The sequence below is a fragment of the Lactuca sativa genome, chromosome 1 (genome assembly GCF_002870075.4).
Source record: "Lactuca sativa cultivar Salinas chromosome 1, Lsat_Salinas_v11, whole genome shotgun sequence".
NCBI lineage: Eukaryota > Viridiplantae > Streptophyta > Magnoliopsida > Asterales > Asteraceae > Lactuca > Lactuca sativa.
In genome coordinates this window covers 155,288,527-155,314,612 of record NC_056623.2, presented here as the reverse complement: position 1 = coordinate 155,314,612, position 26,086 = coordinate 155,288,527, and the positions used below count along the sequence as shown (strand labels likewise).

The window sequence follows — 26,086 nt, the reverse complement described above, 5'->3', positions numbered from 1 at the left end:
CGAATCCGCATTCCATAAGAAGAAGGAGAAAACGGTTGGCGAATCGAGTAGCGAATTTCAACCAGAAAAATTTTAAAGCTTTGAGAAGACTCCTGATTAAAATGGAATTCAGTACGAGACAGAAATGGAAACAAAGGATGATTCAGAAGATGAAGTGAAGAGCGAACTAGAAGAGATGGCCAGCATAGCAGAGATGACTTGGGAAGAGTATAAGAAACGGATGCATGATGACAATGGGTCGGGTCTTGTGCAATTGGAAATTACAACCGCCACCAACTTCGAGCTTAAGGGGAACATTCTTACTACACTAAAAGAAAGCCCATTCTATGGTAAGGCTCATGAAGATGCCTACAATCACATTAATGAGGTGAACGACATATCAAACTGTTTCAATGTGCCCAACATTTCACAAAATACAGTGTTGAAAGCATGGGAAAGGTATGAGGGGTTGCTAAGGAATTTCTCGTAACATGAACTTAATGTGCAACAAGAAGTGTCGATCATTTATGACAGGGTAAACATGACAACTTGACAACTCCTTGACTCTCAAGGACTACTACTCGTTTCCTAGCACCATGTGGGCTGTAGTAGACATTAGAGAATCAAAGCTGACACTTCGGGTTGGAGAAGATGCAATAACATTTGGTGTTGATCGAGCAATGAAACATTGAAAGATTATTGATGACAATGGAACGTCCCAAAAATAAGACCCAAAAATTTTCATTTTTAAATTAATGAAATGGTAACCCATATCATTATTAAAAAAAACCAAGGTAATAAAATTCTATCATTACATCATCATTATCAGAGTAAATCACAAAATGCGAAATCGTATGGTGTGTGCCCTGCAATCATCCTAAGTTCTTCCCACTTAAACCGAAAATACTTGAAACATATATTGAAAACCATAAGCACAAAGCTTAGGAGTTCCACAAGATACCACATACCAAGCATATCAACATATACTGTGATGGGTTTTAGCTATAAGAACTTTCCTATGTGCGCATGCAAAACCCTAATGCTTGGATCTAGGCTTTCTAATTAAACATGCTTTGAATCCAAGACTTCTAATGGCTAATTAGGTTAAATAACAACATTGAAACAGATCTAGAACCATACCTTTGAATTCCTTGTTGATCTTGTAGTCTTGGAGCTTCTAGAGTCACAAATGTCACTCCTCTGATGGCTTACAAACACCAATAGCAAGGAAGATGATTTAGGAGAGAGGAGAGGGGAGGAAATTGGCCAGGGTTCTCTTACTTTAGGTGAGATGCCGATTTCCCTTAGCCATGGGGTCTATTTATACTTGTAGAATCCTTAAGGATGACAGTTTAAACCCTAATTGGATAATCTTCTCTTAAGGCTATCCAAATCCTTTCTTAGATAAGTCATGGACGATTTTGAAGCTATCCTAGCTTCTAGAATCCGTCCACTATATATCTATAAGGATTTATAGTCCAAAGCTTAACTATCAAACAATTGACATATTATACCCCTTTATTTAATTAACCTCTTTAAGTCAGCAAATTAATTCCAATTAATTCTATGACTTATATTGATCAAATAACAATATATTATTCTTTATATTATTCTCATAATATATTAATAATATTTACTCTCTCTTAATAAATCATCCTATCAAGTTGCTATGGTGAAGGCAACCCAAAAGGACTATGCACAACCGGGTCAAATACTTGCCTAATATAGTTGCAGCCTTAGACACTATTCCAACAGTCTCCCACTTGGATAAGTCTAGTAACTATATGCACAAATACAATTCGGTTTGCAATCGTAGCTCTCAAAGACACTGTCAAACTCTGATCTAACCTTTAGATAAGGGGTCGTACAGTCCTCTGTTAGATATCATGCTGACAATCCTATGGAATAGTTAGTCAAGCATTTAGGTTTCTCGATCTCTGATTTATTTGACATAGAACTTAATCGAACACATCAATTCAGTTCTGACCGGGCCCGACACATAAGTCAAATCAAATCATCGAGCGGCCGAGATATCACTTTTACCTTCTTAGATAAAAGTTACAGATAAACTTCGACTTATATGCATTTACTTATTCATTAATCAACTATACACAACAATGCATTTTATAACACCGAGTTACTGATGCGCTTTCGCATTATCAATGTACAATCAATCAACAAATAACAAACCATATATCTAGGTTTTAAGACTATATGATATTATCGGCTTGCGATCACCATTTTATATCATATTCCATAAGGTGATTCCAGCAAGCACGGGTTTGTTCCAATGCTCAAAACTAGTTCATAAGCACTCATGAACATTGCAGCAACCCTTTGCTATGTCTAACACCATTTAGACAATCTACACACCAATTCATGACAATCTTCATTCATATCTACTTCCAACATATGAACGATTGTGGACAATTTGAACAATTCGATTATTCCTAATAAACTCAATTATTTTGGAAGTCAAAACATCCAAAGTGAAACAATAGTTAAACAATTAACATAAGACAGTAACATTACTTATAAATAAAACTCCTTTATTTAATCATCAAATGTTAATTACATTTATCTATTACACGTTTCTAATACTATCTAATCTATGCTAATATCATCCTTCAGCCCAATACTCCTAGCATGCTGCAAGTGCTTAACCCTACTCAGTCCCTTCGTAAGCGGATCTGCTGGGTTATCTTCTGATGATATCCTCTTCACTACGAGTTGTCCTTCTTCTACACGATGTCTAATGAAATGATATTTTCTGTTGATATGTCTTGATCTACCATGATCCCTCGATTCCTTGGTCAAGGCAACCGCTCCTTCATTATCACAGAAAATCTCCATGGGCTCCTTTATGGCAGGTACAACTCCAAGATCACCGATGAAGTTCTTTAGCCATATTGCCTCCTTCGACGCTTCGCTCGCTGCAATGTACTCTGATTCACACGTTGAATCAGCTACGGTTTCCTGCTTGGAACTCTTCCATGTCACTGCTCCTCTATTTAGGGTGAAGACCCAGCCTGACTGCGAACGGTAGTTGTCCCTGTCGGTCTGAAAACTGGCGTCACTATACCCTCGCACCTTCAAGTCATCACTCCCTCCGAGGACTAAGAACCATTCCTTCGTCCTCTGAAGGTACTTAAGGATATTCTTCACCGCAATCCAATGTGCTCTGCCAGGATTCCCTTGATATCTGCTAACCATGCTGTGACAACCCGATATTTCAACTCTTTGTAACGACCAAAATGGGTCAAGTATTGTAACCACTTCTGAATAGTAAAAAGTTACCTTCATAATAACATGCATAAATAAGTTCTACTTAATTTCCTTCTATGATTAAATGTCTTTGAAACATAATCGTACGTGAAAAGAACGCCCAAATCCGACTTCATATAGCGAAGATGTGATTTTTCCAAGTTCGGCTTAGCAACAGACAGCTAAAAACTCGAATCGGAGATCGAGCGACTTTTGGCCGGAATGACCTAAACGAGAATCGAAGGTCTCGACAATGGTATTCCAGCGGTAAAAAGTCTGGCAAAAACCGACATCAGATAAAGAAGTTATGAATTTTCTAAGAAATTCCTTAAACACGATGGATTTTTAATAAATAATAAAAATATAATTTTGGAATTTGCCGACGGAGTCTAAACGAAAGTTGTAGAGCGTAGTCTCACCTACGCGAGGATATAAAGACCATCGAAAACGGAGTTCGTATGAAGAAGATATGGATTTTTGAAGTTTATTAAATAAATTATTTATTTATTTAATTCAAAATTCGGATATTATCCGAAGGGGAGTCAGCATCCTCCTCCGAAGTACGCGCTGCGTACTCCTGTACGCCCCGCGTAACCGAGAGGATTGGCCTCGGATCGTCCACGTCGCCATATCCGAGGAATCCGATCCATCCGACCCGCCCGACCCGTCCGACCCGACGTCCCATCCGACCCGGCGTCCCATCCGACCCACCTCCCCAGCAACCCGTCCCATCCGACCCGAGAACCCAACAACCCGTCCCATCCGAACCGAGGCAGTCGAGGCTTCGGTCATGCATGACGTACGCGTACGCAGCGCGTACGAGCGTACGCCCCGCGTACCGAGGCAGACCAGCCTTCCTATAAATAGAATGCGAGGGTTTCCAAAGAAAGGGTTCATTTCTCTTCTCTCTCTCCCAACTTTGCCTCGTTTTCCGTGTCCGTTCAAAACCGAAGCTCTGGTCTTTTTGGCTCAAGTCCCGAAGGTCGATTTTACTCCCGAGATTCCCGAGAACCCCGAGGAAAATCCGTTTCCCGAGACGAAACTCTGCCCGGTTTTCCATCTCGCTATCTTCAAACTTTCAAGTGAGTTTCATACCCCTAAATCAACCTTTTAATTAGTCTAAATACTTTTATATGCTTTCAAAGGGGGGGATTACAAGTAAAACACACGAGTATTATCGTGCGTTACATAAAGAAATTCTTTTATATACTGTTATATATTCAAATCACATGCGATTTATAAACATTTAAAGGAACTTATGTATATATGTATATATGTATATATATAACATATGTCACAATAGCATTTTCCCTTTTAAAAATATAATGTTGTTGTAATGCATGTATAAACTAATCTATTCTGAGATTTTCTTGTCTATCCTAGACTCTATACCCAAAAATCTATACTTTCATAAACAAGCGATTCCTTTTCTCAATGTTTCTAAACAAACAAGACACGCTTTTTGGAAACTATAATAGGTATGGTTTTATGAAACAAATTTCTAACTCTTATGTAGTAGAATCACATATTTCAAGAAGTTCACTTTCGTGTACAAGAACAAACGTAACATTTTAACAAGTAGATATGTTTTTATACCACGGATTTGTGAGACACTAACTCCATGTACGTTCGAGTACACATTTCAAGTCCTGTATTATATACCAGAATCCCTTGGAGGGGGAGCATGGTGTTTGTGTATAGATCTATACGGGCTTGACAAACCCGCGCCCTGACTGTTAGCTGCAGTCCACCGTTTGGGGTGACAAACGTCATAACATTTCAACGCCTGAAGAACGTTGTGTATAGGCATTCAGAGTCAATAGTATGGTTATAAAACTCACAAGGGGTATTAAAATGCATTGATTTACAAGGTTTTCAAATTCATTGGTTCTTTTACATTTACATACATTTTAGAAACAAACATTGGTCTTGAGTGAAGGCTACTTTTATACTAGTAGAAAATATTGGATTTTCTAACCACAAACAAACGAAGATAAAACATTTCAGTTCATTCGAACATTGTCACTTAAATACTTATGAAATTCACCAGCTTAAATGCTGATCTACTCTTTCAAAATTACTTGTATGTCCCAGGGAATCAGTAATTTCAGGTATTCATTTCGCTTTTGATGAAGGGATGCTGCGGCGCCAGTTTAATCTCGTATTTTGACATCATATTGTAATTGAGTTTTGAACATGTAACTTTTGACAAATGTAAACTTTCAATTATATATATGATGGTTGTATTGCTTTCTTTACTATGTATTCATTTGTTACGTTACCACATTAAGTCATCCGCCCCCGAACGTTTCCGCCGTTCAGGTTTGGGGGTGTGACAGATTGGTATCAGAGCAATGTTTATAGTGAACTAAGTATATCGAACCACATAAGATATACAAACTATAAATGCTTAAGGGACTAATACTCTCTGACAAAACAAATTTTCTTTTTACACTTAAGCAGCATTTAGTTCAACTTAAATTGGTAGTTCATTTAAGTACAAATACATGCATACCACGAACTATTTTCATATTATACAACTATACAAGTATTTAGACAAGTTGACACTACGATTGGGACTCGATATATGTAATCAGATTTTGGACAAATATAGCGTGATCAACTATATTTGCCCAAGATTGGACCAACGTATATCGAGGAATGATCGTAGTAAGCAACAAGTCAAAACTTACCAAACCATTTCAAGAATCAAACACAAGAATTTAAATACTATAGGAGTATTTGCTATCTAAACTAGTTTAACTTACATGTTTTACTTGTTCCGACTTTACTCAATTCTTATAACCCTATTTCTCGTACAGCCAAATGGCTGGATTTCACCACCCTGGCGACCCCTACTTTCCCAACCAAGGCAACGGAGGATGGATCGAAGATGATCCCGAAGAGGACGAGGAACCCATAGAAGTGGGTGATGACTCCGGTACCGACTCAGAGCTGGAAGTTATCGATCCACCACCCATTCAACCTCCCGTCTTCGTAAGGAACTTTCAAGGACCGACTCCCGTCTGGGGAAGTCACCTCCACCATTGGAGCCAACAGCAAAACCTACGCCCTCCCTACGGCATGTGCCGGGACTTCTATGATGTCCGAGGCGGAGGTTCGGCTGATCGAGCACTCCCAGTAATGGTGGGTAAGTTTGCCAATCAGTCCTATCAGTCTGGAGTACAAGCTAGTCGACTCCGGGATATCAAGGTGGAAGTGCAGGTTCACACTTCTGACATCCGTAGGCTGGACAAGATGCAAGACAACGCCCAATTCCAAGCTGAATCGTTTCAAGCGCAAATGATTGCAGCCCTCGCCGAACTAAGGGAACAACAAGCCGCTTTCGATAGGCGTCTAATGGAGTCAAAGCAATCAGATACGGAGTCAAGCTCCAAGCGCAACCTTCGACGCAAGTAGTGCTTGTCTAGGACTCAAATTTTGTTATAGCTTAGGACCTCGGCTAAAAGTCTTTAAATTTCTCGAACTTTGTAATCGGGGACCCTTATGGGGGTCAAATTTTCATGATCGTTGTAACAACTTTTATATTAATATAAGTGGCACTATTACTACTATGTTGAGTATTTCGTTCGAACCTTGAATGGTCTTTGAGAACCCCAAATACTTGTTTCATACCTTCAGTCTTACAAATAACTTTCATTCTTCTATTGTAAGACTCATACTATCATCTGTTGTTGAACTATAGCGATTTAGTTCATGAGACACATACATTTTCCATTCTATGAAATTCTTATCCTTGTCTTTTCAATCTATAGTTGAAGGATGCCTCCGCGTAGGAATCCAAGGCGAAACAACGGTGAGGAAGCACCTATACCACCACCACCTCCACCACCCCAATTTGATGCTGTTATGTTTCAAGCAGCAGTCACCGCAGCAGTGGCAGCTGCCATGTCACAGATCAATAACTCGAGTACTAATGGCTCGGGATCTGGCACACACCTATCCAACCATGGCGAGAGTCATGGACCACCTCGAGAATGCACCTATAAGGACTTCACTAATGCCAAGCCCCGGATGTTTTATGGTACTGGTGGTGTGATGGCCCTGAGGCAGTGGATCGAAAGGACGGAGGCAGTCTTTGAAATATGCTCCTGCCCCGAGCACAGCAAGGTCAAATTTGCAACTTTCACCCTTCTCGATAAAGCTTTAACTTGGTGGAATGGCCACGTTAAAGTACTCACCCTAATCGTGGCAAACTCCATAAGCTGGGAGAACTTGAAGGCCATGATGATGAGAGAATACTGCCCACGGGGAGAGATTCAAAAGCTTGAACACGAGCTATGGACTCTCGGAATGGTTGGTACCGACATCGCTACTTATACCAACAGATTCTGCGAGCTGGCAATCCTTTGTCCAGATATGATTGCTCCCGAGAGCAAGAAGATAGAAAGGTACATCTAGGGACTGACGCCCCAAATGCGATCAAGCGTGTTAGCTTCTAAACCTGACACCTTTGAAAGTGCTAAGGAACTGGCACAATCTCTGATCGACTACGGAGGTCATCAGAACTCAACCACTTCTGCACCAGCCCCACAGAAAGCAAACAACAACTACAACAACTACAACAACAACAATGGCAGGAAGAGGGCATGGATTAAAGGGAAGGGTGGATCTTCCCAAGAATCCGCAAAGAAACAGCTGGTGTCAGTAAATGCTGCCACTGTACCTGCTACAGCCCCTACAAATACCTACCCAACAAAGCCTTATATAGGCAACCTCCCAAAATGCACCAAATGCAATTACCACCACCATGGACTTTGTCGAGCTATGCAGTGCGCCAACTGCAGCCAGAAAGGGCACACAGCCCGTTTCTGCAAGGGACCCGCGAAGCCGATCACTCAAGTTCCCGGTACGGGTGTAGGGCAGGCTTGCTACGGTTGTGGCGAGGTGGGCCACTACCAGAGAAACTGTCCTAAGGCAGCAGGCACCGGAGGTGTTAGACGAGTTTTGGCAATAGGCCATAACGAAGCTGTAGCTGACCCAACTATTGTTACTGGTACGTTCCTTCTCGATAATTCATACGCATGCATATTATTCGATAGTGGAGCGGAGAGAAGTTTCGTGAGTCAAAACTTTATCCATTTACTTAAACCTAAACCTAGCAAGTTAGAAAATTCATTCACTATAGAGATGGCCAATGGAAAAACCGAAAACACAAATTGCATATACATGGGCTGTACGTTAACATTAGACGGCCATTCTTTCCCAATCAATCTCATGCCGGTTCAAATTAAAAGTTTCGACGTCATAGTCGGCATGGATTGGTTGAGCCTTCTTCGCGCCGACATCATGTGCTTTGAGAAAGCAGTCCGTCTTAACCTCCCAAACAACGAAACATTAGTTATCTACGGCGACAAATCTAGTGCAAACCTTCGCATCATTTCGTGCATCCAAGCTCGAAAGTGCTTGCGGAAGGATTGTCGAGCATTCCTAGCGCACATCGTCGATACAAGTCAAGAACAGAAGGACATCAAGAGCATATCAGTAGTACGCGACTTTCCCGATATCTTTCCAGAAGAACTGCCAGTATTACCACCGCAACGCCAAGTCGAGTTTAGAATCGACTTAATTCCAGGAGCTACCCCAGTAGCGAAGTCGCCTTATCGTCTTGCACCAGCAGAGATGCAGGAACTTTCCAGCCAACTTAATGAACTCCTTCATAAAGGATTCATAAGACCAAGTTTCTCACCTTGGGGAGCACCGGTCTTGTTTGTAAAGAAGAAAGACGGATCGTTCCGTATGTGCATCGACTACAGAGAGCTGAACAAACTTACTGTCAAGAACCGCTATCCTCTACCCCGTATCGACGACCTATTCGATCAACTTCAAGGGGCGAACTACTTCTCCAAAATAGACCTGCGATCCGGATATCACCAATTACGAGTTCTAGAGGGGGACATTCCAAAGACAGCCTTCCGAACTCGTTATGGACACTACGAATTCGTGGTGATGCCGTTCGGATTAACCAATGCACCAGCAGTATTTATGGACCTAATGAATAGGGTATGCCGCCCTTACTTGGATCAGTTCGTCATCGTCTTTATCGATGATATACTTATCTACTCTCGAAGTGAGTAGGAGCATAGTCAACACCTACGAAAAGTCCTAGAAACACTGCGAACGGAGAAACTATATGCGAAGTTCTCTAAATGCGAATTTTGGATTCGAAGAGTCGAATTTTTAGGTCACGTTGTTAGCGAGAAAGGTATACACGTGGACCCTTCCAAAATTAAGGCTATTGAGAACTGGTCGGCACCAAAGACACCTACAGAAATTCGTCAATTTCTAGGTCTAGCTGGCTACTATCGCAGATTCATAAAGAACTTTTCGAGCATTGCGAAACCTCTTACTTCATTAACCCAGAAAGGAGTGGCCTTTGACTGGGAAGCGAAACAAGAGAAGGCATTCCAGACACTAAAACAGGCCTTGTGCACCGCACCGATACTATCCCTCCCCGAAGGGATAGAAGACTTCGTAGTGTATTGCGATGCTTCAAATCAAGGACTTGGTTGTGTTCTTATGCAAAGAGGGAAGGTTATCGCTTATGCCTCCCGACAGCTTAAGACACACGAAGTGAACTATACGACACACGACCTCGAGTTAGGAGCAGTGGTATTTGCTCTGAAGATCTGGAGGCACTACTTATATGGAACAAAGAGTACTATATTCACCGATCACAAGAGCCTTCAACACATTTTCGATCAGAAGGAACTCAACATGCGACAACGACGATGGGTTGAGTTACTGAATGACTACGAATGCGAAATTCGCTATCATCCTGGCAAGGCCAACGTAGTAGCCGACGCCCTCAGTCGAAAGGAATACACTGGTCGGAGGGTCAAATCTCTGACCATGACTATCCATTCCCACCTATCCACACAAATTAAGGAAGCACAAATGGAAGCTTTGCAACCTGAAAATGTGGCGGGTGAATCCCTGCGAGGAATGGAGAAGAATTTAGAAGTCAAGGGTGGCGGAGCCTACTATCTCATGGACCGAATCTGGACCCCAAATCATGGTGGTTTCAGATACGTAGTCATGACCGAGGCTCACAATTCAAGATATTCCGTTCACCCGGGTTCAGATAAAATGTATCTGGATCTTAAGAAACTGTACTGGTGGCCTAACATGAAAGCAGAAATTGCTACCTTCGTGAGTAAATGTCTTACTTGCGCTAAGGTTAAGGTCGAGTATCAGAAACCGTCAGGACTACTACAACAACCCGAGATACCGGAATGGAAATGGGAGCGGATTACTATGGACTTCATAACCAAGTTACCCAAGACGAGAGGAGGACTCGATACCATATGGGTCATTGTCGACAGATTGACCAAATCCGCACATTTCCTACCCATCAAAGAGACTGACAAAATGGAGAAGCTTACAAGAACTTACTTAAGGGAAGTAGTGCGACTGCATGGTGTTCCAATATCCATTATCTCCGATCGAGATAGTAGATTCACTTCAAGATTCTGGCAGTCACTACAAAGTTCCCTAGGAACTAGGCTAGACATGAGTACAGCCTACCACCCACAGACAGACGGACAAAGTGAGAGAACAATACAAACTTTAGAAGACATGCTGAGGGCCTGCGTGATTGACTTTGGTAAGGCATGGGATATTCATTTACCCCTTGTCGAATTTTCATACAACAATAGTTATCATACAAGCATAAAGGCTGCTCCGTTTGAAGCCCTCTATGGTCGAAAGTGCAGATCCCCTCTGTGCTGGACTGAAGTTGGCGATACCCAGTTAGCTAGAGGAAGAGTTCCTGAAAGCACTCTCACAGGTCCGGAGATCATACGTGAAACAACAGAGAAAATCGTTCAGATTCGTGAACGATTGAAAGCCTCAAGAGACCGACAGAAAAGCTACGCTGACCAAAGGAGGAAACCTTTGGAATTCCAGGTAGGAGACCACGTCTTATTAAAGGTCTCACCGTGGAAGGGTTTAATACGATTTGGAAAGCGTGGGAAACTAAATCCAAGATATATAGGGCCTTTCGAGATTCTTGCCAGAATCGGCCCAGTGGCTTACAAGCTAAACCTACTGCGCGAACTTAGTAACATCCATCCAACCTTCCACGTCTCAAACTTGAAAAAGTGCCTTTCCGACGAGACTCTTGTTATTCCACTCGACGAGATCGAGATCAACGAGAGCCTCAACTTTGTGGAAGAACCAGTAGAAGTCATGGACCGAGAGGTCAAACAAACAAAACAAAGTCGCATACCCATCGTGAAGGTTCGCTGGAACGCCAAGCGGGGACCTGAATTCACATGGGAACGCGAAGATCAGATGAAACAAAAGTACCCTCATCTCTTTCATGTTCACTAGTATCTTTGCTACTTTAAATTTCGGGACGAAATTCTCTCTAACGGGGGGATGATGTGACAACCCGATATTTCAACTCTTTGTAACGACCAAAATGGGTCAAGTATTGTAACCACTTCTGAATAGTAAAAAGTTACCTTCATAATAACATGCATAAATAAGTTCTACTTAATTTCCTTCTATGATTAAATGTCTTTGAAACATAATCGTACGTGAAAAGAACGCCCAAATCCGACTTCATATAGCGAAGATGTGATTTTTCCAAGTTCGGCTTAGCAACAGACAGCTAAAAACTCGAATCGGAGATCGAGCGACTTTTGGCCGGAATGACCTAAACGAGAATCGAAGGTCTCGACAATGGTATTCCAGCGGTAAAAAGTCTGGCAAAAACCGACATCAGATAAAGAAGTTATGAATTTTCTAAGAAATTCCTTAAACACGATGGATTTTTAATAAATAATAAAAATATAATTTTGGAATTTGCCGACGGAGTCTAAACGAAAGTTGTAGAGCGTAGTCTCACCTACGCGAGGATATAAAGACCATCGAAAACGGAGTTCGTATGAAGAAGATATGGATTTTTGAAGTTTATTAAATAAATTATTTATTTATTTAATTCAAAATTCGGATATTATCCGAAGGGGAGTCAGCATCCTCCTCCGAAGTACGCGCTGCGTACTCCTGTACGCCCCGCGTAACCGAGAGGATTGGCCTCGGATCGTCCACGTCGCCATATCCGAGGAATCCGATCCATCCGACCCGCCCGACCCGTCCGACCCGACGTCCCATCCGACCCGGCGTCCCATCCGACCCACCTCCCCAGCAACCCGTCCCATCCGACCCGAGAACCCAACAACCCGTCCCATCCGAACCGAGGCAGTCGAGGCTTCGGTCATGCATGACGTACGCGTACGCAGCGCGTACGAGCGTACGCCCCGCGTACCGAGGCAGACCAGCCTTCCTATAAATAGAATGCGAGGGTTTCCAAAGAAAGGGTTCATTTCTCTTCTCTCTCTCCCAACTTTGCCTCGTTTTCCGTGTCCGTTCAAACCCGAAGCTCTGGTCTTTTTGGCTCAAGTCCCGAAGGTCGATTTTACTCCCGAGATTCCCGAGAACCCCGAGGAAAATCCGTTTCCCGAGACGAAACTCTGCCCGGTTTTCCATCTCGCTATCTTCAAACTTTCAAGTGAGTTTCATACCCCTAAATCAACCTTTTAATTAGTCTAAATACTTTTATATGCTTTCAAAGGGGGGGATTACAAGTAAAACACACGAGTATTATCGTGCGTTACATAAAGAAATTCTTTTATATACTGTTATATATTCAAATCACATGCGATTTATAAACATTTAAAGGAACTTATGTATATATGTATGTATGTATATATATAACATATGTCACAATAGCATTTTCCCTTTTAAAAATATAATGTTGTTGTAATGCATGTATAAACTAATCTATTCTGAGATTTTCTTGTCTATCCTAGACTCTATACCCAAAAATCTATACTTTCATAAACAAGCGATTCCTTTTCTCAATGTTTCTAAACAAACAAGACACGCTTTTTGGAAACTATAATAGGTATGGTTTTACGAAACAAATTTCTAACTCTTATGTAGTAGAATCACATATTTCAAGAAGTTCACTTTCGTGTACAAGAACAAACGTAACATTTTAACAAGTAGATCTGTTTTTATACCACGGATTTGTGAGACACTAACTTCATGTACGTTCGAGTACACATTTCAAGTCCTGTATTATATACCAGAATCCCTTGGAGGGGGAGCATGGTGTTTGTGTATAGATCTATACGGGCTTGACAAACCCGCGCCCTGACTGTTAGCTGCAGTCCACCGTTTGGGGTGACAAACGTCATAACATTTCAACGCCTGAAGAACGTTGTGTATAGGCATTCAGAGTCAATAGTATGGTTATAAAACTCACAAGGGGTATTAAAATGCATTGATTTACAAGGTTTTCAAATTCATTGGTTCTTTTACATTTACATACATTTTAGAAACAAACATTGGTCTTGAGTGAAGGCTACTTTTATACTAGTAGAAAATATTGGATTTTCTAACCACAAACAAACGAAGATAAAACATTTCAGTTCATTCGAACATTGTCACTTAAATACTTATGAAATTCACCAGCTTAAATGCTGATCTACTCTTTCAAAATTACTTGTATGTCCCAGGGAATCAGTAATTTCAGGTATTCATTTCGCTTTTGATGAAGGGATGCTGCGGCGCCAGTTTAATCTCGTATTTTGACATCATATTGTAATTGAGTTTTGAACATGTAACTTTTGACAAATGTAAACTTTCAATTATATATATGATGGTTGTATTGCTTTCTTTACTATGTATTCATTTGTTACGTTACCACATGAAGTCATCCGCCCCCGAACGTTTCCGCCGTTCAGGTTTGGGGGTGTGACACATGCTCAAAGCGAAGGCTACATCAGGGCGAGTACAAGTCATAGCGTACATGATTGAGCCAACTGCGGAAGCGTATGGTACTCGACTCATTTCTGCTATCTCAGTTTCGGTACTCGGACTTTGAGTCTTACTCAACTTGGAATTATTTTGTATCGGTAATTCTCCCTTCTTTGAGTTTTCCATACTAAAACATTTTAGTACCTTCTCTAAGTAAGTATTCTGACTAAGTCCAATTAGTCTCTTACTTCTTTCTCTTACTATCCTTATTCCCAAAATATAAGAAGCCTCTCCGAGGTCCTTCATAGCAAAGCACTTCCCGAGCCAGGACTTAACCTCCTGTAGAGTCGGGATGTCGTTTCCTATGAGTAATATGTCATCGACATATAGAACGAGGAAGCTTACTATACTCCCACTGGCTTTGACATATACACAAGATTCGTCTTCTCTTCGTACAAATCCAAACTCTTTGACTTTCTCATCGACGCAAAGATTCCATCTACGAGACGCTTGCTTAAGTCCATAAATGGACTTCTCAAGCTTACACACTCTATTCGGATGCTTCGGATCCACAAACCCCTCTGGCTGAGCCATGTAAACATCCTCAGCCAACTTTCCGTTAGGGAAAGCGGTCTTGACATCCATTTGCAAAATTTCATAATCATGAAATGCGGCAATTTCTAGCATCACTCTAATAGATTTAATCTTCGCAACTGGTGAGAAGGTCTCATCATAGTCAACTCCGGGAGTATGAGTAAAGCCCTTCGCAACCAATTGCGCTTTTATATGTGTGTACGTTTCCATCCACGTCGGTCTTCTTCTTGAAGATCCATTTGCACCCAACGGTCTTACATCCGGGCACAAAATCAACCAAATTCCAAACTTGGTTATCAGACATGGATTGGATCTCGCTATCCATTGCCTCTTTCCACTTCGCAGACTCCGGGCCTGCCATGGCTTCCTTATAGCTATTAGGTTCATCAAGATTTACTAGTGTACCATCACTAATATACGTGTCCCCTTCCGTAGTAATATGAAAACCATAAAACTGGGGATGAACTCTAACTCTATCGGAACGTCTAAGAGGTAAGGACTCATCAATCGGTTCAACCGGAGTTTCCTCCTCGGGCTGAGTGCCAGCGGTAGAGGTTCCTTCATCTATCGACTCTTGAATCTCTTCACGTTCGATTTGCCTCCCACTGTCTCCTTGGCTTATGAGTTCTCGCTCTCGGAAAACTCCTCTCCTCGCAACGAAGACAACATTGTCCTTCGGTCTATAGAAGAGATATCCAAAGGATGTCTGCGGGTAGCCGATGAAAATACATCGCTCACTTCGAGGTTCAAGCTTGTCGTGAGTATCTCGTCTTACGAAAGCCTCGCAACCCCAAACCTTGATATGTGCCAACGAGGAGGTGTTTTGGCAACCTTCTTAGTAGGGACTCGGTTAAGGATATGGGCGGCAGTCTCTAAGGCATACCCCCAAAAAGAGAAAGGTAGTGAAGCACGACTCATCATAGAGCGAACCATATCCAATAAGGTTCGATTACGCCTTTCTGCCACACCATTCAACTGCGGTGTCCTAGGAGGTGTCAATTGCAAAACTATTCCACACTCCTTGAGATAATCGTGGAATTCAAGACTTAGGTACTCTCCTCCTCGATTGGATCGAAGCATCTTGATTTTCCTGCCCAATTGATTCTCCACTTCATTCTTGAACTCTTTGAACTTTTCAAAGGTTTCTGACTTTTGCTTGATTAAGTAGATATACCCATATCTACTATAATCATCGGTAAAAGTCACGTAGAAGCAGTTCCCATCCTTCGTGTTGATCTAAACGGTCCACATACATCGGTATGTATTAGGTCCAATAGACCCTCACCCCTTTCACACGTACTCGTGAAGGGTGATTTAGTCATCTTTCCAAGTAAACAAGACTCGCATGTGTCATCTTCCCTAAGGTCGAATGACTCCAACACTCCATCCTTTTGGAGTTGGGCTATGCGTTTCTTGTTGACATGTCCAAGACGACAATGCCACAAGGAAGCTTTATCCATACTAGTGGAAGAATCTATATTCAAAACATCATTTCCTAAGTTATCAACAATCATAACAGTTTCATATATTCTATTACATGGTATAGCTTCAAAGTAAAAGACACCATTTAGATAAGCCAAAATAGAACCATTCTCATTATTAAAAGAAAATCTAAATCCTTGTCTATATAAACCATGAAATGAAATGATGTTTCTAGCCATTTCTGGCAAATAGCAACAATTGTTCAAATCTAAACACAAATTATTCCTAAGAACTAAAGAATATACTCCAATCATGGTCACAAGCGACGATCTTCTATTCCCCATGATTAGATTGATCCTTCCTTGCTCCACATCCCTACTTCTTCTTAGTCCCTACACATTAGAACAAATGTGATAACCACAACCGGTATCAAGAATCCAAGAAATAGCATGATTAGAATCATTAGATTTAATTGTGTATATACCTGGGAAAGATGGCTTGATCTTTCCTTCTTTGATTGCTTGCAGGTACTCTGGGCAGCTTTCTTCCAATGTCCTATCTTGTGGCAGTGGTGGCACTCTGCCTCCTTCGGGTTAGGACAGGGCTTAGCGGGATCAACTTTGGTCCCACTAGAAGAGGCACCATCTCGGGCTTTGACCTTGCGATAGTTCTTCGATGAAGCCTTCCTCTTCTTTCCCTTTCCTTGACCAATAGCCAAGACAGGAGCAGCAGGCGGATTGGGAGTAGGTGCAACAAACTTGTCTTTGAAGTTGCTCTTAGCGACCCTCAAGAGACCTAGGAGTTTGCTTAGGGTGACCTCTTCTTTGTTCATGTGGTAGGTCATCCTAAATTGGTTGTACATCGGAGGTAAAGAGTGAAGCACCATGTCGATCGCCAAGTCTTCCCCAAAGTCAACATTTAACTTGCGAAGGCGGTCGACATACCTTTGCATCTTTTGCAGGTGCACGGTAAGAGATTCTCCATGACCCATCTTAGCGGAAATCATGTTAGTGAAAATCTCATAACGCTCTTGTCTCGCGTTTTGGTGGTATCTCTCCAATAAGTCTTGGTGCATCTCGTACGGGTACATGTCCTCGTAGGACTTTTGGAATTTGGAGTTCATAGTGGCAATCATGATGCAATGTACCTTCGTTGCATCTTGCTCATGAGTCTCAAAAGCGGTGATTTCGCCGGAGTAGCGATTTCAGGGTTGATCTTCTCGAGCTTCTCATCGAGGACACACTCCTTATCCTCATAGCGAGCAATGGTGCGAATGTATCTTATCCATTTGCTAAAGTTTGTTCCATCGAAGGTGACCTTTTGGCAAAGGCTCATCAACGTAAAAGAACTAGCAGCAGCGTTGTTTGCGTTTGACATCTACAAAAGAAAAGGACAAAGATAGATTAGAACAAGAATCCCTAATTATCACCCAATAAGAAAAATTAGGGCTAGGATCCAACAATAACATTTACATACTAGAAAAGGGATGCCGTAATCTAACATGCAAATAAATTGAAGGTAAGTGAATGACGATTCACTAATTCTCCATCACAAAAACTTAAACTATTAGTCCTAAGTGTATTGAGAATTCCTAGGTTCGGATGAGATTCATTGAAACTATTCAATGGAATGTTTAAATCTCGATATGCCCATCTTGTTTGTGACTGGGATATCGAGGATCACAAAGCGGGTGTGAATTACCATGCAAATTCACATGGTGTCTTCATTATAACAATCACCTATTCGATGTGCCGGTAAACCACACACGCTCCATCGAACTATGATAAACAATGAATCACCCTTTGCCACCTTTGCTTAGAACCAATTAGTGTGCCGGGAAACCACACACGCTCCACTAACTTCTTAGCAAGGGTGCAAAGTGTAATTTCATGGGATTGCATCAATTCACTTTTCCTAAAGTAGCTAAGATTGGGAAATTTTAAAAAAAATATGTAGTTACTTTGTATTACTTATTATACTTTTAATGAGAGGATGAGGTTGCCCTATCCTACCTGTTCGACTAACGACCATCCACCAATCAAGCAAGCGGTGGGTGTGAGTGTACACCCATTAAGCGCCATTTTATAGGCCGCAACCTTGTACCCACCTTATAGATCGGCTTCGTGAATGAGGTCTACTAATGGTAAGACTAGCATTTAGTTATACATATATATATATATATATATATATATATATTATTCTAGTAATATCATATTAGTATAGGGTTGTATTTTAAACCTTTTAAAATCTAGGGTTTGAAATTTAAGTTGTCTAAATTAAAACTTTTAATCACAAATATAAATTTCAAAACTTGAGGGTAAGTTTTAAACATTTAAAACATGGAGGATCAAATAACAAATAATTCCAATTAACAATTAATATCCTAATTATCTATATTTGATTTTATTCAACATTTCATTGAAAGATAATTACCAAAATAATTAAAATAATTAATTAATTATCATATAAGGAAATTAAATATTTTATTAGTTGATAAATACCTTTAACTAGATCAAGATAATAGTCATATATATCAAAAATCGGATTTAGGTTGATCTATTATGATTAAGGTAAGTTTTCATAAGATAATTATGAAAAAATCCCGAATCTGGCCATTCTTGACGCCTGGACTCGCCGAGTGCACAAAGGGACTCGCCGAGTCAGGCCTACTCACTGAGTCCACTTTGGAACTCACTGAGTCCATGAATCAGAAACACAAAAATCGAATTTTGCAGGTTTGTTTCAGTTAATCAAGCAACAATTGAAAGAAAACCAAGCTAGTCTTTGATACTACTGATGGGTTTTAGCCATAAGAACTTTCCTATGTGCGCATGCAAAACCCTAATGCTTCGATCTAGGCTTTCTAATTAAACATGCTTTGAATCCAAGACTTCTAATGGCTAGTTAGGTTAAATAACAACATTGAAACAGATCTAGAACCATACCTTTGAATTCCTTGTTGATCTTGTAGTCTTGGAGCTTCTAGAGTCACAAATGTCACTCCTCTAATGGCTTACAAACACCAATAGCAAGGAAGATGATTTAGGAGAGAGGAGAGGGGAGGAAATCGGCCAGGGTTCTCTTACTTTAGGTGAGATGCCGATTTCCCTTAGCCATGGGGTCTATTTATACTTGTAGACTCCTTAAGGGTTACAGTCTAAACCCTAATTGGATAATCTTCTCTTAAGGCTATCCAAATCCTTTCCTTAGATAAGTCATGGACGATTTTGAAGCTAACCTAGCTTCTAGAATCCGTCCACTATATATCTATAAGGATTTATAGTCCAAAGCTTAACTATCAAACAATTGACAGATTATACCCCTTTATTTAATTAACCTCTTTAAGTCACCAAATTAATTCCAATTAATTCTATGACTTATATTGATCAAATAACAATATATTATTCTTTATATTATTCTCATAATATATTAATAATATTTACTCTCTCTTAATAAATCATCCTATCAAGTTGCTATGGTGAAGGCAACGCGAAAGGACTATGCACAACCGGGTCAAATACTTGCCTAATATAGTTGCAGCCTTAGATACTATTCCAACATACTGGGCCCCACCCAGCCTTAGGCCCTGCCTGAAATCGAGCCCCAGTCGGTATACAAATATGTCAGTCATCAAGCCCCTCCCGGTATACATATGAACATACAAACATATATACATCAAACACATGCCATAATAATAAAGATAAATAGCATACATACTAGTCATCGGGCCTCGCCCGGCATACCTGGTAATCATAAAGACACGTACCAATAACTAACATACAAATTACTCATCAGGTCTTGCCTGGTATTGGGCCCCGCTTGGCATCAGATATCGTACATGTAGAGTCACACAGGCAACTAGCAAGCTAAACATAAATAACCATGGGCCGGCATTGGTTCTTTAGACCTGCTAAACCCAGTGAGGAAACTTACCTTGCACTTATTAATCCAATAGATAAATATCTGGTTGTTGGACCGCTAAAATCCCCAGTAATGATTCGTTAAAGACTCTCGACATGCGGAATGGCATGTAACAATCCTATTTAATATAACCCACAAAATAGAGAGAACTAACCCGGGATAATACTTACCGGAACCAAAGCAGAATAAATTTATGATAAAGACCAAGACAAAGGAAAAAGATAACATACCCACATTTGCACCTGATGGCATCCTGGTCTCCCTAATCGACAATGCAATATTCGGCTCCTCCCAACTGGGTCTCCAAATAAGTTTCTTGCTCCTGGGTTACCCCGACCATCCATCATACATGTAAACAACCAAGGTCCAACCCATGAACTCGACGGTCAATCTATCCATGACACGCCCAATAATGTTGGTTAATTCCTCACATAGGGCTCGTGAAACTCCCATGATAATCCAATCATGTAATCGACTTCCCTGAATACATGGTGCGTAACCCACCTCCAATCTCAAATGACAAGAACTACCAATAGGGTCCTCTTTCCTAAAGGATTCTAGTGCTCCACAAGCATTGGGCTCCAAATGAGCCCTTAACTGCCCTATTAAAAAATCGGCCCGAAAGCCCCCGAGACGACCATCCAAGAGTTCCAAAATCGCTTCTTTGACAGAACCACAGATCAACAGAGTCTAGTCCGAAATACCGAATTTAGTCTCCGATGAGATGAACTCCCACATGCACTCAACAACCGGGTCAGCACCTACACCTGAGTCGGAACCAAAACCTGAATCCTCCTTCCTGAGTGTTCAATGCCATATAACTAGATAACATGAAAAAGATCAGAACATACCTAAGAATCCTCATCCCACAGGCTTCCTAGATTCTATAAGAATCTCCCCGATTCTACTTTCAATACCTATCCATACTTTCCTCATGAATCATCCCGAATCTTCCAAGTCAACTTCTCAAACTAATACCCCAAGAACTCACTAAACAACACAACAAAATCCAATGAATCATTTCCTAGGCTTTCCTAGGTTCCTGATATCTGCATAATTAGTCTTATATTTAGCATACATTTTTATTATTTTTTAGCAAATTATGTGTAAAATGTGGATAAAAGGTACTTAATAATGCTTAAATTTTGTTTTCAGTCCAAAAGGCATGCTTGCAAGTGAAAGGAACAAAGAGAAGCAATTAGAGACCAAAGGTTGAAGAATGAAGGAATGACACACTCCTACTCGGCGAGTCTGCGAGCTTACTCAGCGAGTACCCACGAAGGTTCCCGAAGATAAGCTAAGACTTCTGGCAATATAAGGATTGTACCTGTACTCAGCGAGTCCACGAGTCTACCCGCTGAGTAGCCCCTGTTTTGTGATAACTATAAATATCGAACCTTTATCCGAATTAGAGAGACTTCTGGCATTTTGGGAGCTGCACCTGCGATTGAAGAACCCTTGGGAGAGCTGAGAAACCCTAACCTTCAACCCTTTGAAGAATCAAGGCAATTTAGGTTAATCATTCCACTTAACCTTAGGAATTAAGCATGTTTAGCTTAGTTGAATTTGTTTTCGAGTTTGTTTTTGCTATCACTATGAACTAAATTCGTTTTGTTTCTGTAGGGGAAGAGCAAGTTACTCCTATGGTTTAATTATTACTTTTTGATTGATTGTTATTAGGTGGTTTTATTAAATTAAGTTTGTTAAAGAACCTTATGCATTAATAACAACTATATTCTGTTAATTGGAAGACAATTAAGCTGCATGAACATCTCTTAGTTGTTAACCTCATATGTTATGTGAACACTTTATCATATGCCTAGGATTAATGAATATGAAACTAGGATTAATTAGAGAATGGGTAAATTAATGTGTGAGCTTGTTTGAGAAACCAACAAACAAGAGGTTAATTGAAACACCAACTAGATTAACCAATTACAAATCTTATTTAATCCAAATAATTGAACTAGGGAATTAATTAGTTTAAACAATTGGCCACTGCTTGAATTGATTAATTGTCTAAGGGTTAGGAGTAATGAACGTGAACCTAACCACTATAGTTGGTAACTAATAATAATTGATCTAGCATTTAAATAACCATAGGAGTGAATTGGTTGAACCTAAACAAAAACCCTTTATTAAACTTGGTGAATTTGATTTTCTTTAATTGTTTAGTTAGTTAAGTGCTTAAGTGTTGTGTTTAAGTTTCTAGTCTTGTAAAACTAGAGAAAAACCCTTTTACTTTTATTACTTGCTTAGTTAAAATTAGTTATTAGATTAATTTCCGTTCCCTGAGTTCGACACCCTACTTATCCAACTATAACACTAAAAGACAGGTTCACTGCTTTTGTGTGCTTAATTTATTAACTAAAAGTAGGATTAAAAGTAGCTCGTTTGACACACATCAAGTTTTTGGCGCCGTTGCCGGGGAACAGTTCTAAATAGTTAATCTAATTCCTAATTTTTTCAATCGTTTGTGTGAGTTTACTGGCACAAATTTAATTTATTGCAGTTTAGTAGTTAGTAATTAGTTCTTAGCATCTGTTTTAGTTTTATTATTAGGCTTAGTTTTTTTTTCAAATTTCACTGTTACTCGCCGAGTGCATTCGCACCTACTCGGCGAGTAGAGCCGTATTTCACATTTAATTTTCGTTTTTTTAGTTGCATTTTTTTGTTCTTTTTACGTTTTTATCTTGTTTTATTTCAGGATTTTCATGACCAGAGGATCAAACACGCCGCTGATACCCCCGTTTGAAGATCCCGAATCCGCATTGAGAAGGAACAGAGGAAAGGACGTGGAGAGCTCGAATACACCTAAGAAGTCACCTTTGTCTAATTTGAAGACTGTTTTTGGGAAGAAAAAGAGCAGCAAAGCAGGTGCATCCAGCGCATCTTTAGCAAGTGAAGACCCAATCAAGGAAGACACCGAATACGACACCGAGGAGGAAGAAGAACCTACATACGGGCATGACTCCGATTCTGGCGATGAGTTAGCTCTTACCATGGCTAACATTCATGAAATCCCCATGGGAGAGTGGAAGAAGAGGATACGCGATGACACCGACCCGGGACTTGTGCAACCCGCAATTCCTGCTACGGCTACTTTCGAGCTAAAGTGGCACATACTCGCCCAGCTAAAGGAAATTCCTTTCTATGGAGAAGACCACGAAGATGCCTACAAGCATTTGGATGAAGTCAATGATGTAGCTGATTACTTTAATGTTCCAAATGTGCCTCGCGAGACATAACTACTTGGCATGCTTCCAGTGACATTCAAAGGTGCTGCAAAACACTGGCTCAAGTCACTTCCCCCCGGATCAGTCACCACATGGGCCAAGATGAAAGAAGAATTCATTGAGAACTTTTGACCACCTTCCAAGATAGCCAAGTTGAAGAAGGCCATTGCTAACTTTGAACAACAAGCTGGAGAGTCGCTATATGAAGCTTGGGAGAGGTACAAGAGTTTGATAAGAAGTTGCCCACACCATGACCTTAATAGCCAACAAGAAGTCTCCATCTTCTATGATGGAGTCAAAGTCACAACCAGGCATTTACTTGACTCGCAAGGCCCGCTCACAAATAAGCCACCCCGGTGATCAAGGAATTGATTGAAGAATTCTCTAAGCACTCTAGAGAATACCACAACCCAAGAAATGATGTTACTAGGGGAGCCGCATATGCAGCTACTGAAGACTTGTCCGCGGTCATGGCTATGCTAAAAACCATGGATAGGAGGATGGATAAAATGGATCAAACGATCCATGCTATTCGGGTGGGTTGTGAAAACTGCAATGGGCCTCATCTTACTAGAGACCGCGACTTGGATGAAAATGGAAACAAGAAGGTGCAAGTTTGTTACTCGAGTACGGACTGATATGATGAAGATTGGCGAAAACCAAAGAAAGAGTGGCTCCCTTATGAAGAGTACAAGAAGGCTAAGGAGGAGAAGTTCAGGCAGAAAGGAAGAGGTTTTTACCAAAAGGAGGAGCCGACACAAGAAAGAAAACCATGTTTGGAAGAAATGCTTACCAAATTTGTAGCTGCTTCAGAAAAGAGACATAGTGATCATGATGTTGCAATTCAAGAAACAAGGACCATGCTTAGAAACCAGCGCGCATCTATCCACAACATAGAAATGCAGATAGGGCAACTTGCTCAACAAATCAACCAAAAATCACCGGGCGAACTTCCTAGTAAAACCGAAAATAACCCACGAGGCGCGCATATAAACATAGTCACAACAAGAAGTGGGAAGATAATCACTCCTATGGCCCCTATTCAGAATGAAGCACCCAAAGAAATGCAGAAGGAAGATGAAGAAAATCATGGCAAAAGTCAAAATCCTCAATCTGCAGAGCCTACTCACCGAGTCCACAATATGGACTCGACGAGTCCACCGCCAAATCCGAAAAATCAGATTCCTGAAAAACCCTTTCAGCCTCCAATGCCATATCCAGCCCGAGCTAAGAGAGAAAAACAGGAAGAAGAGTACCAGAAGTTTCTAGATCACATTAAAGCTCTTCAAATCAACATACCCTTCATTGAAGCTGTCGCACAAATGCCGAAATATGCGAAATTCCTTAAGGAACTTCTTACAAATAGAAGGAAGATGGAGGAAGTGAAGAAGGTGGTACTTAATGAGAATTGTTCAACTGCCATGCTCAACAAACTACCAAAGAAGAAGGGTGACCCGAGAAGCTTAACTTTACCTTGCCAATTTGGCAACTTGGCTACCACTCATGCCTTGGCTGATTTAGGAGCAAGTGTGAATTTAATGCCTTACTCATTCTTCAAGAAGCTGGATCTCCCGAACCCATGACCAATTCGTATGGCGGTTCATCTAGCAAACAAGACAATCACTTTCCCAAGAGGAATATGTGAAGACTTATTGGTCAAAGCGGACAAGTTTGTATTTTCCGCTGATTTCATAATTCTAGACATTGAGGCGTTTCCTCAAGTCCCAATCATCCTTGGAAGACCCTTCCTCAACACGACAAGTGCTATAGTAGACATGAGGGACTCGAAGCTCACTTCGCGGGTAGGGGAAGATTCAATCACGTTTGGGGTTGTTCAAGCTATGAAGTATGCAAGGAACAGTGACGACACTGCATTCTCAATTGACATGCTTGATGAATTATTGGAGGAATGCATAAGTGAAGATTCCAGCAAGTTCACGATTTTTGATGAAGAATTTGATGCAGAAAAAGACTTAATGGAAATCGAGAGGCTGCTGGAAGAAGCTGAGTTTGAAGAATTGGTGAAGCAATCTGACACTTCAACTCGCTGAGTAGGGTCGAGCTACTCGCCGAGTTCATTCTTGGAAAAGACAGAAATCATAAATTCAGTTACCAACTCGCCGAGTCCCTTACCTACACTTGGCGAGTACAACAAACAGAACCCAAAAACTGAGCTGAAAAAGTTACCAAAACATTTGGAGTATGCCTTCCTTGAAGACGGCCATCAAAATCCAGTCATTATAGCCTCTGACCTTTCCAAATCTAAAAAGGAAGAACTAGTGCAAGTTTTGAAGAAGCGAAAGCGGGCCATAGCATGGAGCATCACCGACATCAAGGGGATAAGCCCCTCTTACTGTTCTCACAAGATTAACCTGGAATAAGGAGCAAAGACGGTTGCGCAACACCAAAGAAGACTAAACCCAAATATTTAAGAGGTGGTCAAGAAAGAAGTGGTCAGGCTTTTAGATGCGGGGATTATATATTCCATTTCCGACAGTCCGTGGGTGAGTCCAGTCCAAGTGGTGCCCAAGAAAGGAGGGATGACGGTCATAACTAACGAAAAGAATGAGCTTATTCCGACACGAACGGTAAACGGTTGGAGAGTGTGCATCGATTATCGAAAGCTAAACGATGCCACTTGTAAAGACCATTCTCCCTTACCTTTTATTGATCAAATGTTAGAAAGATTATCGGGCCATAGTTATTATTGCTTTCTAGACGGATTTTCGGGTTATTTAAAAATACCCATAGACCCAATGGACCGAGAAAAGACCACATTTACTTACCCAAGTGGGACTTTTGCTTATCGACGCATGCCCTTTGGGGTATGCAATGCACCCGCGACATTTCAAAGGTGTATGACAGCCATATTCCACGAC

At 40.9% G+C, this 26,086-nt stretch overlaps 1 non-coding gene across 1 annotated transcript; it reads right to left on the bottom strand.

Annotated features, from left to right (window-relative positions):
* Positions 1-23,357: 23,357 nt before the first annotated feature.
* LOC111908900 (small nucleolar RNA R71) lies at positions 23,358-23,464 on the bottom strand. Its single transcript, XR_002856010.1, has one exon. It is a non-coding gene; the product is annotated as a small nucleolar RNA R71 (small nucleolar RNA).
* Between the last annotated feature and the right edge of the window lie 2,622 nt (positions 23,465-26,086).